Source organism: Choloepus didactylus, chromosome 6 (genome assembly GCF_015220235.1).
Source record: "Choloepus didactylus isolate mChoDid1 chromosome 6, mChoDid1.pri, whole genome shotgun sequence".
NCBI lineage: Eukaryota > Metazoa > Chordata > Mammalia > Pilosa > Megalonychidae > Choloepus > Choloepus didactylus.
Window position 1 is genome coordinate 80,402,228 of NC_051312.1, and position 18,142 is coordinate 80,420,369.

At 39.3% G+C, this 18,142-nt stretch overlaps 1 pseudogene; it reads left to right on the plus strand.

The window, feature by feature from the left end:
- The first annotated feature begins 15,212 nt into the window (after positions 1-15,212).
- Positions 15,213-16,166, plus strand: LOC119538699 (annotated as a pseudogene).
- Positions 16,167-18,142: the final 1,976 nt, after the last annotated feature.

Genomic DNA, 18,142 nt, shown 5'->3' on the forward strand with positions numbered 1-18,142 from the left:
CCCCAGAGCAGAATGGGCTAAGGTCCCAGAAGGAAGAAATATTCAGTATCCACTTTCCCTGAGGGTGTGTCTTAGAAAATTGGCACACCTTCTGATGCCTCTGGTCACTGTGCTTTCTGCCCAGCAGGTGGCACCTGTTAGCCTATAATTCTTGACTGGTGTAAGTTCTGAATGAAAGGCAGATAGTCGAGCTGGGCACCACCCTTTTCCTCTTAGAGAAGATAGCTGCCCTAAGGGGAGGTCATTAGCATTTCAATGGTCTCTCTCTGCCTGTGCTATAGCCTTGTCTGGGTCACAGAACTGGGAATTGAAAATGGATGAGGCTTTCTCCACTGAGTTGGAAAAGGAACAGAGCTAGTCCAAGATGACCCTCCAGCTCTCCAAGGTCAGTCATCACCCAAAGCCTCTGTCTACTTGTTGGGGATTCATACCTTCTAGTGAACAGTTCACACTCACTAATCAAAACCCCAGCTGGAGCTCAGCTGACCTATATTTGCTTGCTGGGAGAAAGCTTCTCTCTGGCAACATGAGGCTTTGTAGCTTGGGCTGTGGGGGAGGGGACTCCCTATTTGGATCCACAGTTTTTACTTACAGCCTTTATGCTGTGATCTCAGACACTCCTCCCAATTCAGGTTGGTGTATGATGAGTGGAAAGTTATCTTTGTCCCCCTGCAGTTATTCCAGATTATTTACTAGTTGTTTCTGGTATTTTTCAGTTGTTCCAGGGGGACTATTTAGCTTCCATGCCTCTCTATTCTGCCATCTTGGATCCTTGCTTTGTTTTGTTTTGTTTTGTTTTATAGAAATTGTGAGCTTACAACTCTCATACATAAAATATAGGATTCCCATATACCACCAAATTATTTATACCTTGCACTGGTGTGGAACATTTGTTACAATTGATGATAGAACAATTTTATAATTGTACTATTAACTATAGTCCATGGTTTAACTTAGGGTTCATTGTTTGTGTAGTGTAGTCCCATGAATTTGTTTAAAATATTTATTCTGTTGTCATATATGCAATCTAAAATTTCCCATTTTAACCACATTCAGATATATATTTCAGTGCTATTAATTGCATTCACAATGTTGTGCTACCATCACCACCATCCATTACCAAAACTTTTCCTTCATCCCAAATAGAGAATCTGTTCATTTTAATGCTTAACTCCCTATTCTCTATGCCTATCCCATAAGCTGGTAACCTGTATTCTAGATGTTGAATCTATGAGTTTGCTTATTCTCATTATTTCATATCATTGAGATTGTAGAACATTTTTCCTTTTGTGTCTGGCTCATTTCACTCAACATGATGTCCTCAAGTTTCATCTATGTTGTCACAATTATCATAATGTTATTCCTCTTTACAGCTGAAAAACATTTCATTGTATGTATACATCCATCATTTTATGAACACTTGTGTTGCTCCCATCTTTTGGCAATTTTGAAGAATTGTCCTATGAATATCAGTGTGCAAATATCTTTTCAAGTCCCTTCCTTCAATTCTTTGGGAAATATACCTGGAAAAGGGGTTGCTGGGTGATATGGTAATTGTATACTTAACTTTCTGAGGACCTGCCCAACTCTCTTTGACAACAGCTGCACCATTTTATATTCCCACCAGCAATGAATGAGTGTCCTGTTTCTCCACATCCTCCCAAAACATGTAATTTTCCATTTTTTAAATAGTAGCCAGTGTGTATGAAATGATATCTGATGGTGGTTTTGCTTTGTGTTTTCCTAATGGCTTATGACATTGAACATCTTTTCATGCACTTTTTGGCCATTTGAATATTCTCTTTGAAGAAATGTCTACTCAAGACTTTCACCCATTTATCAATTGGGTTGTTTGTCTTTTTGTTTTATTGAAGGCTTTCTTCATAAATCTCCTGGTGCAGATAGTATTAGCAATGATGACATACAAAGCATAACTTCATTATCTTACTGCCATAGGCTTAAAAGGCAAGTTCTTCTATCCTCCAAGTACTAAATTAAGTAGAAAGCTAACAAAATTTGTGGGCAAAGACTTCTAATGGAAACATTGTAAGCACTGCCTGTTTCATTTGCTGCAATGATATGAAAATTGTCTTTCTGAGAAAGGTGTGTACGTTCTTTTTTTTTTTTTATTAAATTCAGTTTTATTGAAATACATTCACACACTAATCATCCATGACATACGATCCACTGTCCACAGTATGATAACATAGTTATGCGTTCATCACCACAATCTATCTCTGAACATTTTCCTTACATCAGAAAGAACCAGAACAAGAATAAAAAATAAAAGTGAAAAAAAGAACACCCAAATCATCCCCCCATCCCACCCCATTTGTCCTTTAGTTTTTATCCCCATTCCTCCACTCATCTATACACTAGATAAAGGGGCTGTGATCCACAAGGTCTTCAGAATCACACTGTCACCCATTGTAATCTACATTCTTATATAATTGTCTTCAGGAGTCCAGACTGCTAGGTTGGAGTTTGGTAGTTTCAGGTATTTACTTCTAGCTATTCCAATACATGAAACCCTAAGAGGTGTTATCTATATAGTGCATAAGAATGTCCACCAGAGTGACCTCTCGACTCCATCTGGAATCTCTCAGCCACTGAAACTATTTCATCTCATTTTGCATTCCCCTTTTGGTCAAGAAGATACTCTCAGTCCCACAATGCCGGGTCCACATTCATCCCCGGGAGTCATACTCCACGTTGCCAGGGAGAGTTACACCCCTCGGAGTCAGGTCCCACGTAGGGGGGTTGGCAGCGAGTTCACCTGTCGAGATGGCTCAGTTAGAGAGAGAGAGGGCCACATCTGAGCAACAAAGAGGTACTCAGGGGGAGACTCTTAGGCAACATTACATACAACTTTAGACTCTCCTTTGTGGTAATGAGCTTCATAAGGGCAAGTCCCATGCTCCAGGGCTCAGCACATCAAACCGCCAGTCCCAATGTTTGTGACAACATCAACACCGGTCCAGGTGAGGATGTCCAACACATCCGCACCTTCCCCCAGATACTCGGGGCAGGGGAGGGGGAGGCTGTAAATATATTTTTTATTATCTGCCCAAATTACTCTACAATGTGTCACTGTTTCACTCCAGCCTATATTAACCTACCGTATCTCACTTCCTATTCAAAGTTCCATGCAATTGTGGTGTTTGAACAAATTGACTGTAGAGTTGTACCGTTTAGAAAATTTAGATCCTGTACCAAGTAGATATCTCTTCCCTTGGTCTCATATGAAACTTGAAGTTTTAAAACACAATCAGTTTCAACATTTATCCTTTGGCCTGTCTTGCCCTGGTCTTAACCAGACCTGCTTCATTCATATCACTAATTGAAGTCTGGGCTCTTTTTCATCTTTTTTTTTTTTTTTTTTTTTTTGACAGTGGCTGTATGCACTAATACTGACATTCATATCTGCCGAGCTCTAGCTCTGAGTTTCAGGTGTCTCAGAGATATGCATTGTTCCAGAGACCAATCAGGTTATACGCTAAGGGATCAGCATCTCAAAGTTTAGAGATAGGCCTTACAATTCAGGGATAGAGTTAACTGCTGTAAGAGCTTACAATCTAGGGAGTATTACAATTATTGTGTCCATGTTAGGCTACGTTCTAAGATTCAATTCTGAGTTTACACATTGTAGTTAGTCCATATTGGTGAGGCATCATCCATCTCACCATGTTTTCTCCAACACTTTCACTCCTATATATATATTTTCCTGCAATTTTATAGAGCTGTATTCACATACGATATATTTATCCACAGTGTACAATCAGTTGTTCATGGTATCATCATAAAGTTGTACATTTATCACCACAATCAGCACTTGAACATACTGATTACAAGAAAAATTGTTTTTTTTTCTTAGCAATAAGAAAAAATGATAAAAAGAAAAATAACATGTCATACAATGCAATATACTACTAAGGACAGCAAATAACACCACTACCAAGAATCCCATATTACTCCCGTATATCCTCCTCTCATGTACATTTAGCATTGGCATATTGCCTTTGTTACATTTAATGGAGGTATATTACAATGTTACTGTTGACCATAGACTCCAATTTGCTTCGATTATGTTTTTTCCTGAATACCATCCCTTTTTCAAATTTCTAAATGGTTGACATTCATTTGCTTTCCCACATGAAAAAACATTTTTATATTTCTATATTTAGCAACAGTCATTGGCCACTCCAGTTTTTGCCAAGTTATACAGTCCCAGTCTTTATCATCTATCGTTACCTCTAGTGTCATACATTCTCCTATCCCACCTCTTTCAGCTTTACTCACAGGCATCTTTGTTCAGTGTACTTACAATACCATGCTACCATCACACAGTATTATGCTATCTCTTTCTGGATCTATGCAACCAATCCTAAACATTCTGTAGTCCTTCAGCATCAAATGGCTGATCTCTGCCCTCTTTCTATCTCCTGGTCGCCTGTGTTGTCAGCTTTTAACTCCCAAAGTTTGTTCATTAATGTCTGTTCATATTAGTGAGACCATACAGAATCTGTCCTTTGGTTTCTGGCTATCTTCACTCAGCATAATGTCCTCAAGATTCATCCACATTATTACATGATCCATGTCTTTGTTCTGTCTTACAGCTGCATAATATTCTGTCATGTGTATATACCACAGTTTGTTTATCCACTCGTCCTTTGATGGACATTTGGGCTGTTTCCATCTCTTGGCAATTGTGAATAATGCTGCAATAAACATTGGTTTACAAATGTCTGTTTGTGTCTTAAGTTTCAGTTCCTCTGAGTATATACTAAACAATGGAATACCTGGGTCATATGGCAAATCTATATTTAGCTTCCTGAGGACCCTCCATACTGTCTTCCAGAGTGGTTGCACCATTCTACATTCCCACCAACAATGAATAAGTGTGCCTCTTTCTTCACATCCTCTCCAGCACTTGTCCTTTTCTATTTTTTGGATAATGGCCATTCTGGTAGGTGTCAGATGATATCTCATTGTGGTTTTGATTTGCATTTCCTTAATAGCCAGTGAAGTTGAGCATTTTTTCATATGCTTTTGAGCCATTTGTATTTCCTCTTCAGAAAAATGTCTGTTCATGTCTTTTGCCCATTTTTTAATTGGATTGTTTGTCTTTCTGTTATTGAGATGCAGGATTCCTTTATGTATTCGGGATATTAAACCCTTATCTGATATGTGGTTTCTAAATATCATCTCCCATTGTGTAGGTTGCCTTTTTACTTTTCTGACAAAGTCCTTTGTTGTACAAAAGTGTTTAATTTTGAGGAGATCCCATTTGTCTATTTGTTCTTTGGTTGCTCGTGCCTTGGGTGTGAGGTCTAAGTAACCACCTCCTTTCACAAGATCTTTAAGATATTGCCCTATATTTTCTTCTAAGAGTTTTATGGTCTTGGTGCTAATGTTTAGGTCTTTCATCCACTTTGAGTTAATTTTGGTATAAGGTGTGACATGGACATCCTCTTTCATTCTTTTGGAAATGGATATCCAGTTCTCCAAACACCATTTATTGAACAGGCTGCTCTTTCCCAGTTGCTTCAGCTTCACTGCCTTATCAAAGATCAGTTGTCCATAGATGTAAGGGTCTACTTCTGAACACTCAATTTGATTCCATTGATCACTATATCTGTCCTTATGCCAGTACCATGCTGTTTTGAGCACTGTAGCTTTGTAATATGCTTCAAAGTCAGGTAGTGTGAGACCTCCCACTCATTCCTCTTTCTCAAAACATTTTTGCTATTCAGGGCACCTTACGCTTCCAAATAAATATATTTATTGGTTTTTCTATTTCTGTAAAGTAAGTTGTTGGGATTTGAATTGGTATTGCATTGAATCTGTAAATCAGTTTAGGTAAAATTGCCATCTTAACTATATTTAGTCTTCCAATCCATGAACATGGATGTTCTTCCATTTTTTCAGGTCTTGTTCAATTTCTTTCAGCAGTTTCTTATAGTTTTCTATGTAAAGGTCTTTTGTGTCCTTGGTTAAGTTTATCCCTAAATACTTGATTATTTTGGTTGCTATTGTAAATGGGATTTTTTTCTTGATTTCCTCCTCTTGTTGCACATTACTTGTGTATTGGAACACTACAGATTTTTGCATGTTGATCTTGTAGCCTGCTACTTTGCTCTATTCATTGACTAGTTCTAGTAGCTTTGCTGTAGATTTTTCTGGATTTCCTACATATAGAATCATGTCATCTGCAAATAGTGAAAGTTTTACTTCTTCCTCTCCAATTTGGATGCCCTTTATTTCTTTTTCTTGCCTGATTGCTCTAGCTAGAACTTCCAGCACAATATTGAATAACAATGGTGATAGTGGGCATCCCTGTCTTGTTCCTGATCTTAGAGGAAAAGCTTTCAGTCTCTCCCCATTGAGTGTGATGTTAGCTGTGGGTTTTTCATATATTGCCTTTATCATATTGAAAAAGTTCCCTTGTATTACTATCCTTTGAAGTGTTTTCATCAGGAAAGGATGTTGAATTTTGTCAAATGCCTTTTCTGCATCAATCGAGACAATCATGTGGTTCTTCTGCTTTGATTTATTGATGTGGTATATTACATTAATTGATTTTCTTGTGTTGAACCAGCCTTGCATACCTGGAATAAATCCCACCTGGTCGTGGTGTATAATTCTTTTAATGTGCTGCTGGATTTGATGAGTGAGTATTTTGTTGAGGATTTTTGTGTCTATATTCATTAAAGAAATTGGTCTATAATTTTCTTTTTTTTTTGTAGTATCTTTGCCTGTTTTTGGTATTAGGGTGATGATGGCTTCATAGAAAGGGTTAGGTAGCTTTCCATCTTCTTCAATTTTTTTCAAGAGATTGAGCAGGATTGGTACTAATTTGTTCTTGAATGCTTGGTAGAATTCACATGTGAAACCATCTGGTCCTGGGCTTTTCCTTTTTGGGAGCTTTTTGATGACTGACTCAATCTCTTTACTTGTGATTGGTTTGTTGAGGTCATCTATTTCTTCTTGAGTTAATGTTGGTTGTTTATGCTTTTCTAGGAAGTTGTCCATTTCATCTAAGTTGTCTAGTTTATTAGCATATAGTTGCTCATAGTATCTTCTCATTATCTCCTTAATTTCTGCAGGGTCAGTAGTTATATTTCCTTTCCCATTCTGATTGCATTTATTTGCATCTGCTCTCTCTCTTTTTTTTTTTTTGTTAGTCTAGCCAGTGGTCCATCGATTTTATTGATTTTCTCAAAGAACCAACTTCTGGTTTTGTTGATTCTCTCTATTGTTTTCCTGATCTCAATTGCATTTATTTCTGCTCTAATCTTTGTTATTTCTTCCCTTCTGCTTGCTTTGGGGTTAGTTTGCTGTTCTTTCTCTAATTCCTCCAGGTGAGCAGTTAACTCTTCAATTTTTGTTCTCTCTTCTCTTTTAATATAGGCATTTAGGGCAATAAATTTCCCTCTCAGCACTGCCTTTGCTGCATCCCATAAGTTTTGATAAGTTGTGTTTTCATTGTCATTTGCCTCGAGGTATTTACTAATTTCTCTTGTAATTTCTTCCTTTACCCACTGGTTTTCTAAGAGGGTGTTGTTTATCCTCCATATGTTTGTGAATTTTATGACCTTCTGTCTTTTATTTATTTCCAACTTCATTCCATTGTGGTCTGAGAAAGTGTTTTGTGTAATATCAATATTTTTAAATTTGTTGAGACTTGCTTTGTGACCCAACATGTGGCCTATCCTAGAGAATGTTCCATGAGCACTTGAGAAAAAGTGTATCCTGCTGTTGTTGGATGTAGTGTTCTATAAATGTCTGTCAAGTCTAGTTCATTTATCATACAATTCAACATCTCTGTTTCTTTAGTGATCCTCTGTCTAGATGTTCTATCCATTGACGAGAGTGGTGTATTGAAGCCTTCAACTATTATTGTAGAGGTATCTATTTCTCCTTTCAGTGATCGCAGTGTTTGCCTCATGAATTTTGGGGCATTCTGGTTTGGTGCATAAATATTTATGACTGCTATGTTTTCTTGAAGAATTGACACTTTTATTAATATATAGTGTCCTTCTTTGTCTCTTTTATTTGTTTCGCTTTTGAAGTCTAACTTGTCTGATATTAATATAGCTACTCCCGCTTTTTTCTGGTTGTTGTTTGCATGAAATATCTTTTTCCAACCTTTCACTTTCAGTCTATGTTTGTCCTTGTGTCTAAAGTGAGTTTCTTGTAGACAGCATATAGATGGGTCCTGTTTTTTAATCCATTCTGCCAGTCTGTGTCTTTTTATTGGGGAGTTTAATCCATTTACATTTAGTGTTATTACTGTAAGGGCAGTATTTTCTACTACCATTTTGTTTTTTGGAATTTATATGTCATATCTTATTTTTTCCTCTCCTTTTACCTTTCCTGATAATCTTCATTTCTGCACTCTTCTCCAACTCTCTCTCTCCTGTCTTTTCCTATCAGCCTGTAGCACTCCCTTTAGTATTTCTTGTAGTGCCGGTCTCTTATTCACAAACTCTCTCAGTGTCTGTTTGTCTGAAAATGTTTTAATCTCTCCCTCATTTTTGAAGGAAAGTTTCGCTGGATATAGAATTCTTGGTTGGCAGTTTTTCTCCTTCAGCATCTTAAATATATCATGCCACTGTCTTCTTGCCGCCATGGTTTCTGCAGAGAAATCTGTACATAGTCTTATTGACCTTCCCTTGTATGTGATGTGTTGCTTTTCTCTTGCTCCTTTCAGAATCCTCTCTTTGTCTTTGATATTGGACAATCTGACCAGTAAGTGTCTTGGAGTAGGTCTATTGGGATCTATTCTATTTGGGGTACGTTGTACTTCTTGAATCTCTAATTTTCTGTCTTTTATAAGAGTTGGGAATTTTTCAGTGAATATATCTTCTATTACTCTTTCTGCCCCTTTTCCCCTCTCTTCTCCTTCTGGGATACCCATAACATGTATATTTGTGCGTTTCATGTTGTCACTCAGCTCCCCAAGACCCTGCTCATATTTTTCCATTTTTTTCACCATCTGTTCTTTTCTGTGTATGAATTCAAATGACCTGTCTTCCAGTTCACTGATCCTTTCTTCTGCCTGTTCAAATCTATTGTTGTTTCCCTCCATTGTGTTTTTCATTTCCTCCATTGTGGCCTTCATTCCCATGAGTTCTGCCATTTGTTTTTTTAAGTTTATGAATTCTTTATGGTCAGCCAGTGTCTTCTTTATATCCTTCAGCTCTTTTGCTATATCTTCCTTCATTTCATCAAATTTATTTAGTATTAGTTGCCTCCACTCCTGTGTCTCAGCTGAGCTATTAGTTTGTTCCTTTGGTTGGTCCATGTTTTCATGGTTCCTGGTATGGCTTGTTATCTTAAGTTCTCTAGGCATCTGATTTCCTTGATTAGTTTATTTTGGAGCTTGTTTTCTGTCTTTTACCTAGTGGTTTTCTTGTTGGTTGGCTTTGTTCTCTGGCCTCTGTTATTCAGTTCAACTTATTCTACACCTCTAACTTAGGTTCTATTTAGTTGATCAGAATTTTTCCCCTCTTGTTTTTTCTGTTTCTTGCTCTGCCTCTATGTAACCTTTTTGTGAGTGGGTCTCCTCAGATATGGTCAACCCTAGTCAGATTTTCCCAGTCTAGTGAGGCCCAGGTCTCATTGGGAGGGTATGGAGTTTTCCTGAGAATGAGACCCTCCTATGAGGCCTTTAGAATTGGTGCTTTTCCTCTCCTGTCCAGCAGGTGATGCTGGCCAGCCCGCAGCTCCCCCACTAGTGTAAGGAGGTATGGAGACTTTAGTTCTCCTGGTGCCTCTGATCCTGTCAGGGGCATGGCTGATTGAAGCCAGAATCTGAATTCCAGCCCCTGGGGTCTGAATTCCCAGAAGGAGGATGGCCAGTTGAGCTGGACCTCCCTCCACTCTCCCAATCCTCAGAGCTCCAGTTGTCTCTCAGAGGCACTATTCCCTTCTCCTCTCTCCTCTTTGGGGCCTCTCCAGGCAGATTTCTTGGTCAGCCTGAGTTGCCAATTAAAGATGGGGGTGAAGGCCTTCAGTAGTGAATACAGAATTCAAAGACACTGTGGGTACTCTGTCTCCCCCAAGCCCAGCCTAGTCCCTCAACCTGGGCCTTCCGATAGAAAATAACCACATATATTAATTTTAGATTTAAGAAAAAAAAAGTAGAAAAGAAATCAAGAAAAAGAAAAAAGGAAAAAAAAAAAAAGAGTCTCTTTTAAAAGTCTTTCCCCAGCCTGGAAGTTTTGTCAGTGTCAGAATAGAGCATTTAAAGATTTGCTTTGGGCTATTGTCTGATAATTACTCTCCAACAGCTTCAGTTCCACCCCTGCAGGGGGCTATTGAAATGCAAAAAGATAAGAGATCAGTGAGAAGGCAGAAGGGACAAAATGTAGGGGAAAAAAAATGGCTTTTTTGGAGTCTGGGAATGGGTGCCCACTTTTACATGCCCCCACTTCTCGGAACCCAGCCCTTCTTTAGCACCCCAGCTCCCAAAGTTAGTTAATTAATTTGTTAATTAATTCTGCAGTTGAGGCTGGGTTGAGCCTCCCTTCTTGCCCTCAGCAGATTGCTTTTTTTTGTCCCCCCCCCCTTTCAGGGAGCTGGCAGCAAGACAGTCTGTGAGGTCTGGGTGGGGAGGGGCGCCAGACCCCTGGTCCAGGGAACTTACAATGTTCGCTGCAATCTCAGCTTTTCCTCCAATTCCAAACTTGTGTCCAATGTGTGACTGGTTACTGGAGACCCCGAAAACACTGTTTCATATTGTTCTTGGGTAATTGTGAGCTGCTCTAGGGGAGAGACGAAATTCTGCTCCTCACCACTCCACCATCTTGCCCTGCCCTGGTGTGTACATTCTTGTTGTGACTTACTTCAGAAAAATAGTTAATAGATACAAACTCTAATTTTCATATAGTTTCCAAGAGGGGAGGGGATAACCTAATGTGTAATGATTGTTAAAGGACTGGAGACTTATAAATGGAAATTTGACCAAAGATCTCCCAGAACATCATTCTCATTTAAAACTGAAAATGACAATTTCCTTGTTGTGTTCATGTGTGTTAAACATTTGAAACAAGTACTGAGAGGTCTGGGAAAAATATGCCAATGACATTTATTCTATTTTATTCTGACATCTCACTTCATGGCCATAATCTGGACCTTGTCATCAATGAGACATATTTCTCTTCCTCAATTAACTTCTAGTAAACCATTTGCTATTCACAAATGTTTATCTCCTGATTTCCTCATTTCCGTAGATCTATCTGACCTTATTAAAGCCCTGTTTCATGTAACCCCTCCTTTTGTCCACTTGTCTCAGCCCACTCCTGATGGATGAATATGGATCTAACATAGACCACATGGTCCATCATTTAAATCATATTCTCAACAATTACTGAAGCTCCCTCCTGTCTTGTTATATCAGCAGCATAAAATGTGTGTTTTCAGAACAGCATTAGAAATTCTTATAAATGGGTCATGGCCTATATTCAAGCCAAATAAATTTCTTTTGAATCTTGTCAGCCAGACAATTATCCAACTAACCAGCCATTCAAGAACAATCAAAATTCATTGATTCAGCAATTTTAACATCTCTTTGGGTTGATTTATGGAAATGACCACTTCCTGGTAGCACTCTGTAGCTGCCATATTCTGGGAAGCCCTATTAACCACAAGGTCCTGATGAACCTCCCTCTCCAGCCCAATCTGATGATTTTTCTCACATTCTGTCATGCCCTGATAGTAAACACCCTGATGTTTCTGAATAATGACAATTTTGTGCCCTCCCTGTTCCTAACTTGATACATTTACACTGATAAGGGTGACAGTTGATGGCCATAATAGATTATTATTTTTTAAGGATTCATTGTTCATGTAATACTTATAATATTAGCCAATTCTTATAGTATACTTTTTATGAGCCAGTCAGACACATTTCTAAGCCATTTCCATACATTAATTTACTATAACAAGTACATACTATATTATCCTCATCTCACAGAGTTACTGACTCCAGTCTCCTGCTGGTTCCTGTTAGGAATCCCTGGACATTGAGAAAAGATAAAGTGATTACCTGGGTAATTGCTCCTCAGGGAAGCCAGATCCCTCCCCACTCCTCCACTCCCCAGAGCCCTTCATCAGCTACATGAAGGCAGGTGGGATTCCAGCCCAAGAAGATGTTGTGCCAGGGTGGCAGGGACTTCTGAATGAGCTCCCCTAGTCCTACCTGACTCTCAGAGGTCAGCTCTGTTTCTGGTGAGTGCCTGAGCCCTTGATCTTCCAGCCCTGTCTCCTGAAGCAGCTTCCAAAAAATCCCAACCCCACCCCACAGTTTGAAGCTCTCTAGATTTTCCCCAGTCAGCAGTCACCTCTCTAATGCCTGTATCTGTGTGATAGGATGAGATGAAACTCTTGTTAAACCTGATGATAGGTGAAGAGCAAAACAAAACAAAAATAAGAAATGCTATGATTTCAAGAAATAGTTTGGTATTCGGGTGACCTTGAGTCCATCACACAATGCATATGTCTTATTTATAAGCCTCATCCGTCAAGTGGTAAGTCCTTTCCCCCCTCACAGCTGTAGTCTGACCATCACTGAAGCAATGGCAAGGAAAGAGCATTGTTAATAGAAAATTGGGGATAAGCACTATAGGATTGGTCCCCTTCTAACGTTATATGTGATAGATGTTTTCTGAGAAACCCTGAGAGAGTTGAAGGCTATGGTTACTCAAGGCTCATGTTAAATACACAGAGCAACTGTCTGAGGTAAGGATAACAGCTCTATCTTTTAAAACAAAGGGACAAAGGTGCACGGAAGTTAATTAGGTAAAGTTATGCTGCACATAAGATTCACATTCAATTCTGTCCAGCTCAAGGGGTGTGATACATACTCTTCTTCCTGCTTTTATTTGTATCCTATAATGGTGGGTGAAAGATTGAATGATCCTTCTTTTTCCCATTCATCTTGAAAGGTTCTTTTTAAAGAAATCAAAAACTGGGGGTGGGGGGATTTAGTGATTGACTTTCAGGACCTCTCTCAAAGAGAACTAAGTCTTGTTTCTGGAGGTTGGGAATGAGAAGGATGCAAAAAACTAAGAGGGATATGAAAAGAGAACATATGGGGTACAGAGGACTACTGATAACAAAAGACCCAGGTTTCAAGTATCTCTCAAGATTTGTGCCTTACTCTGTCAGGTCATTTGGGATATGACAAGACAGATAGAGGGTACAATGGGGTTAAGAGTATAGTAGACAACAAACTGGAGGAACTGCACCTCAACCCAGAGGCAGAACAATATTTAGTCCATTTAAAAAGCTGAGAAAAATATATTGTGCTTCAAGAGGTGAGAAAACAGCATAGAGAGGTGCATGATAAATGGGAAACAGAAATGTCCCAAGTGCCTCTGCCATGGGGTGTTTAGAAATGTGTGATCATTTCTTGAAGTCAAAAATTTGTCCCTGAATCCCCCCACCCTAAATCCTAGCATAGTCCTTAGCACAGAGCTTTTCTTAAGCCAATATCTGCTGAACAAAACTACAGTACACCATGAAAGTTCTATTTACATGAAAGGAATTATTATGAAAAATCAATAATTGTAATACCCTCATATATCAACTATTTTCCATTTTTTCCAGGTTTTCTTTAATTTCTTGTCAAAGTGCAGTCTTATATACTCATTGCTGTGGTAATCTTTTTTTCTGTACCCAGTACATCCACAAGCCATTAGACAGGGAATTTTCTATTAATTCATCAGGTCTCATATTGAATGTCACTTCCTAAGGGAAGCTTTCTCTAACTTTCAGGAATAAATTACATTTTTAACCCTATATCCTTCTAATTGTATCCTGACCTTTTACTTTGCAGCACTTAGCATAATAGCAGCTAGTCTGATGATTGTAATTGAATGTCTGTGGAAGAAGAGGTGTTCTCTGGGTGTGAGGTTGAAAGATGCAGTGAAAATTTCATGAGTAGGGCCAGGACTTTCTGTGTTGCCAGAGTTCTGCACGGTGGTTGTTATGCAGGAGTGCTGTGGATCAAGGAAGAACTTAGCAATAACCAGCATGGAATAGTTAGGTGCCTGTTGCTGGGGAAACTCAGCTAAGGCTGAACAGAGGTTCACATCAGGCAAGACACAGACAGGATTTCAGCAAACATATGAGCAAATAGGTGTATGTACAATTAGGTGAGCAGTTTGTGTGTATGTGTGGGTGTGTGTAAAGGGAGGCTGACAGGTTGAATGCCTCCATCCCTGCAAGTTCAGGATTCTGTTGTTATACTTCCCCTGTCCCAGTCAGTGCTGAGCTCACACACACCCCTAAAAAATTTCTAAATATCTAGACAGTTTTCTTCTCTCTGTGCTGCTTTCTTTCTTGACCAGAAGAGGTTCCCATGAAAATCTCTTTAAGTTTGCAACATTATTGATTCAGTATATTAAGGGGCATGTTTTAGCTAGAAAGAAGTCCCAGTGGGTAAGGTAGGTTGTCTTAAAGCTTTGTGAGTAGAGAGATTTTGGACATAATGATTGGAGATTATTTTAGTCAGTCTTAAAGTCAGTGTACAAATCTACCAACCTGCCTCTCCTCTTGCCTCATCCAAGACTCCTCACCTGATTCCAGCTGCTTCTTTGTCCTTTCAAAGCTCATAACTGCTAAGCCCAGTGTGGGTCCAAGCTCCATCCTTTACGGGTGTAGTTATCTTATCACCTGTTCTAGGCTCTGGTCACTGCAATTTTCTCAGCCTTGCTTTGGCCTCAATTATTCATATATTTATATTCATTCATCAGATATATTTGAGAAGTTTTTACATACTGTGCTATGTGCCTTTTATCTATATATCTATCAATAGTATCTCCACCTTGTCCTGATATCATCCCATTTTATATGCTGGGTTTCTCTTCTCATATCTGTCTGCCCAGCTTCCCAGGTTCAGGTCTCTCTAAAACAAAACAGACATTTCTAGCTTAGCTGATACAGGGTGCAATACAACTTAAGGGCATAATTCTCCATCAGCCTAGAACTTCCCTTTGATGGAGACTATACCACCTTCAATCTGAAGATATTCTGATAATGGCCATCTATCAGTTTTCAGGCATGAGGACTTCAACCACAGGAAGCTGCGAGCTTAGTTTTCTTCTTCTCTTTCCTTAGTGCCCAGTAACTTTTCTTTATGATATTATAAACTCCCCAGTTTCTTTCTAATTTTCAGGTTGTGATCTCATGGGATGAGGTTTAACATGAAGAATTTCAATAGCTCTTTGGGATTCTTACCTACAACATTTACTCTAGTGGGCATTCCAGGACTGGAGGCAGAGCACATCTGGATCTCCATCCCCTTCTGCCTGATGGACAGCATTATCTTCCTTGGGAATGGCACCATTCTTCATGTCATCAGGAGAGACCCTGGACTACACCAGCCCGTATACCTCTTTCTTGCCATGTTGGCACTGGCTGAGGTTGGTGTCTCTGCATCGAGTCTGCCTACAGTGCTAGGTATCTTCCTTTTTGGTGTCACTGAAATTAGTTTTGATTCCTGCCATTTCCAGATGGTCTCCATCCACTCCTTCTCCATCATGGAGTCAGCTGTGTTACTGGCCATGTCTGTGGACCATTTTGTGGCCATCTACAGCCCCCTGCGCTACACAGCCATCCTGACCCTGCCCCGCATCACTGGCACAGGAGTTGTCATTGGGCTGAAGAGCATCATGCTCATGGCCCAATTAACCTTGCTCTTGTGGCATCTGAACTTCTGTGGCCATAATGCCCTCTCCCATTCCTACTGTCTACACCCCAACCTTATCCATCTACTTTGTGGGGACATTTCTATCAACAATATCTATGGGCTTTTCATTGTTTTCTCTACATTTGGACTGGATTCCCTGCTCATTGTGGTCTCCTATGGATTCATACTCCACACAGTACTGCGTATTGCCACTGGGGAAGAGTGGAGGAAAGCACTCAACACCTGTGGTTCACATGCCTGTGCTGTACTTGCTTATTATGTGCCTATCATTGGATTGTCCATGGTGCACCACTTTGGACACCATGTGTCCCCTCTGCTGTGAATCATGTTGGCCAATTCCTACCTCTTCTTCCCACCAGTTGTCAATTCCATTGTTTATAGCATTAAAACCAAGGAGATCTGTTGTGGCATTGTCTGAATGGTATTAGAGAAGAGGGCTATTGTTTAGCCAAGGGCCAATGTAAAGAGGGGAATTCTTTCTGTAATCACAAGGGGTCCTGAATTGCATGTTGCTCAGTTGATGTTGCTTTAAAATACGGTGTCTGACAGGAGTTTCCCCATAACCTGGCAGTAAACTAGTGTTTGGGTACAATGGGGGTAGTTTACATGTGACAGAACTGTATACAGAATTGGTGTTGTATTCAAATGTGTTGTATGACATGAGGTTTTCCTGGCATGCCTGGAGCAGGGATGCAACAAGAATGTTTTTGTTAAAACATGGCATTCTCTATGAGGAAAATGTAATCTAGAGTTGGAAAGTGTCCTAGAAAACTTATTGAGCCCTTCTGTGCTAGGGAGAGATGAAGTAAAGTGAATTACATTCTCCTGAATTTTTGTTGTCTAAACTCAATAGCAGGAGGACATAGTAGCTATCTCAAGGGAGGCAGTACTGGCAGTGACTGGAATTCACCCAACCTCACCCAGTTCCAAGTTGGGGATCTCAAAGGTTCCAAATCTTGTCCTTGTGGGAAATTCTGGAGGCCTTCCATCCAGGATGCAGAAACCATTTTAAGGCAATACTCTTCTTCATAACATTAATACTTTCTTTCTGGTTGGATAGAAAATGTAGATACTTGAAACAATGTAAGAAGTTTACATTTATATTTTCAGGTAAGCAAACTAAAATTTTTGAGATGCAAATGTATACTAAGCACTTTATATTATTATTTCAGTTACACCCCAACATCCATATGAGGCACACTTACTGTAATTATTTTCAGATAAAAAATTGGGCTTAGACATAGTAAGCATCTTTCTAAAAAAATAAAGAACTAGAATTGGAATTAATCCAGGTCAGACTCGAGTCTGAGCTGCAATGTTCTAAAGTATACTGTTAGTTGAGCAAAATCTGCAGTTCCTTGGATCCTCTCAGTAATGCTTCAGGTAACATTTATTTAGCTAGTCACAATTCCAGGCCCTACAGATAAAATAGCGACAAAAGATAACTTCTTTCCCTCATGGAGTTTAGAAATTTTTTTTTCCTACATTGTCTGTCTCTGCTCTACTTTGTTCTTCCTTGAATGTTGTTCAGAACCAATTTTGAAAAGAATTTATACATCCCACCTGCAAATTAACAATAAGAAAATAAAGATTTTGATTATTAATTTTAAATGGTTTACTTCTACCGTGCATTGTAGTGATGCCAAAAACAGACAGGAACTTTTTGTAAAAGTTAATTTTGTGAGTCTCCCATCAAGTTTCCAGAAACCCAGATATCGTGGGTTCTTGCTTGTGGACCTGAAGTTGCCTATAACCACATCCTGGCTTCACTGGCCACAGTTGGATGACAGAACTATGCAGAGGACTCAGAATTATTCAGGGAAAGCAAGCAGGGAAACCCACAGGAAAGGCCAAGATGTAAATGACCAAAGAAATGAGGGAATAATGATTCCATAGCAGGGGAAGAGAGGAAAAGATATCTTTAGAGTGTCTGAATACAAAGGTATAGGGAGAGAGGGTGGGACCAGCTGTCAGGTGGTTAGACAAAAAATGAGAATCATCTTAGGCTCTCTTTTCTCTCTGAGATTGCAATGTGAATCCTCAGAACTCTTAAACCTGATTATTCCTCTAATGAAGGCCATTAGAGCCTTTGATATTCTAAGGGTAGATAGAGGTTGCCCTTAGATGTTTGTCAGATCATATTCAATTTGGTTGAAATCTGTCAGCACCTTCTTAGAAAATACTACTTCATGTATAATGCCCCTCTTAGCTTCATTTTCTGCAATCTTCATCTCTGCTGTCCAGAGATCCAGGTTAAGAAGGAAACTATGAGAAAACTTCAGGATCAGACAGAATCTTGGAAAATTCCATGGTGAGAAATGTCTAGAAGTCTCTGGTCATTACAAATTTGAATAATGAGAAGAATCCAGTATGACTCTCTGGGAAAATATAAAGCACATCCTTCTTTCTCTACACTTATACTTG